The following is a 3,197-nucleotide window of genomic DNA, read 5'->3' as shown; positions in this document are numbered from 1 at the left end:
TTGTGTGTGTAGGCTTACGTGTGTGCACGTAGGCGTGTGTATGTGTGTAAAGGCGTGCGCACGTAGGGGAGTGTATATGACCATGCGTGTGTAGGCCATGGACGCCACCGCCCAGCAAAAGTGGATTCCGGTGGACAGTGCTCAGGACCAGCCGCGCCGCCGCCGGTGGAGCTGCAGCCCTGGTCCAAGCTGAAAAAGGAACCGTAACGTCAAGGGGCAGTCAAATGAAAGCAATAAGCAATCGTGATTGCTCAAAAAAAAAAAAAAAAAAAACCGCAGTGTGCATCGTTTTTCTCCGAAGCATATCACTGAACGCAGACAAGCTGCAGAATTCTATACGAGAAACACTTATCCAAAGGAAAATGGGAAAAAATATCACCGTAGATCAATCTGTGAAGATCCATTAAGAGAAAGCTATCAGCATATTCCTACTAACTCTCCCGATGTATCACCTATGGATTTTTACATTTTCGAACTCTTAAAATCTGCATTATCCAAACGTCGTTCCACAGCCCTTACAGGACTCTGAAAAGCTGTTCAGGAGGAATGAGATAGAATACCTGTTCTGACACAAATTTCTGACAAAAAGCATTATTATACTAGTAATTACGGTGACTAAAGATAGTTTAGAATAAGGGCTATTAAATAGAACATTTAAAACGCAAGAATTTTATGTAATTTAGTTTTGTGATCACAATATACATCGCTTAAAAAGGAGGGAGCAGCCTCTGTATTATTTTAGGTTTCATATGAGGGCTACTTACTTTAATCAGACACATGGAGTATATCACAGGAAATAAATCATTAAGAATAAATACATCAGAACCATCCAGCAGTACCCTATCCAACTGTTTTCTTACCTACCTCCCTTCGCCATCTCACCCACCTCTGCTCGTTATCTTACATGATTAGGGGAGTATGATGAAATGCGCTTTTTGTTTTTGACGACATATTTTTTATACTTCAAAAGGTGAACACAAGCTTCATTTTTACTTCCTTTTACAAAAAAGGAAGTATTGTATTTGCGAAAAAATTTTTACTCAAAAATCGGGCTTAATTTATATTTTGCTCACTCCCCAATGAATGTTGAGTTTATTTTTCAACCCGACCACACGTGGATAGATGCCTAGGAACGTACAGACACCCGAAATATCCATTTTGACGATCCCCGAGTTAATTACATCGAGTTTTCTCGTTACGTCTGTATGTACGTATTAATGTGCGTATGTGCGTATGTATGTCGCATAACTCAAGAACGGAATGTCCTAGAAAGTTGAAATTTGGTACTTGGACTCCTAGTAAGGTCTAGTTGTGCACCCCTCACTTTTTGGTTGCATTCGGATGCTCCAAAGGGGATCTTTTGCCCCTTTTTGCGGGGAAATCATTGTTAATTTCGAGGCAAACTCAAGTGGTGTTATAATTTGGCAGACACTTGGCAATATATCACCAGTCTTTTAGTCGGCAAGTTTTTCGCCAACTTGGAGACAAATTTGGCGATATTTTTTTTTTTTTTTTTAAATCTGGTTTCAATCTCACCACTATTGGTGATATTTAGAGAGTTAACTATTGAATCACATTAAAACTGCCATGTCATTCTATATGTCATTTCTATAATGGGAAAATGACATTAAATTGGAGTAAAAGGAAGTCATGTGATTCACACATCAGCTCGTTTGATTACACTTAATAGTTTAAAGATATCGTGAATTCAAATTTCAAAAACTTGATTCACGTCCTTAAGCGACAAAAAAAAAAAAAAAAAAAAAAAAAAAAAAAAATTAAATATGTGTTTAACAGACAGGTACAAGTCGAACTTCTCAGCTCAAGAAAAGCATCGCACATCAAGTAACTCGTTCCAATTTATTAAAATATTTTTCCGAAGTGCACAATTCAAATAATCCCACCGTGTCCAACTATTCTGATACTTGAACAATTGAATATGCATGAGGTGTTCTGGAAAGTCAAGTTGACGTTCTTCATTTCCTTTTCAGCCGCCAGCTTGACTCTATGTTTTATTCTGCATCTCTCATTCAGTATTTAGCTTTCATCCATAAATTATTTATGATTCTCGTAAGAAATGAAATCTGCATTTATCCTGCCTCATTTGTTTATGCAAATCCGTTCTTTAGCGACTGCTCTTTATTACGGTGAAAAACATTGACAGTTGATTTATGTGAAAGAAAACTTCAGAAATTAAAAGATTAAGCTACTTCAAACCTTAACTTTGATATTATTTTCCAAGTTTTGGTTACAATATAAATATTAATATCAACATCAATCTATTAAAACATGCGCTAAGGAACCACGATTGATTTGTTATATATTTTTACTTTGGAATCATATATCTGTATTACACACGCAGGTTGATTCATTCAGATTTAATACACCTGAAGCTCGTAGCTTTATGTATTGATACACTAATACATAATTAACTTATTTCAAAGCAAACAATTAAGAAAAAATAATTTCATTCTATTCTGAAATGTTTCTTTCGAATATAAAGATATAAAAAACAACTACTTGCATATAATTTATGTCTCATTGTTTTTTATTAAGATAATAGTTTAATACATTTTATCACAGTGAAGCAATGGTTTTTGTTAAGATCATCTGTTGTAAAATGGGTGGGAAAAGAAGTTTTCAGAACAGCAAATGAAATACATAAGAATACAACAAAAGTCTTTTATATATTAGAATATGTATCCATATTCTGGCGTTTTATACGGAACATTGGATCATCGACATTTCTAATTACTGTTAAAATTAATTAAATTTATACTGTAATAGAAATAGTTAATTGATCAAAAATCTATTTGTCACCTATTCTAATATTATGTTATAGAGACTTTGGATTAAGTCTTACTCGAAGCAGAAAGTTGTAAAAAAAAGAAAAGAAAAAACACAAACAAATTTTTGCTTCTTCCGGCTGGAAAGAAAAAAATTACAAAGACGGCATGTACGAAAGTTTTCAATTAACAGTTTCGATGTTTTTTTTCCACAGCGTTTAATTGGTTATCAAAAACACTGACATTAAAGAAGTTAATTTTCGGTGGTTATTTTCAACATGCTACTAAAGGTGAGAAATTCTACCTTCTGATTTGGTTTCCAAGAGAAGTTTTAATGAGCACGCATCATTTCAAAAATTAATTAGGTAAAATAGGTGATTGCATGAAAGTGATTTTCTTCGCTTTTTTAGA

The sequence above is a fragment of the Uloborus diversus genome, chromosome 10 (assembly GCF_026930045.1).
Source record: "Uloborus diversus isolate 005 chromosome 10, Udiv.v.3.1, whole genome shotgun sequence".
Lineage (NCBI taxonomy): Eukaryota > Metazoa > Arthropoda > Arachnida > Araneae > Uloboridae > Uloborus > Uloborus diversus.
The sequence above is the reverse complement of the archived record's forward strand: the minus strand, read 5'-3'. Positions refer to the sequence as shown.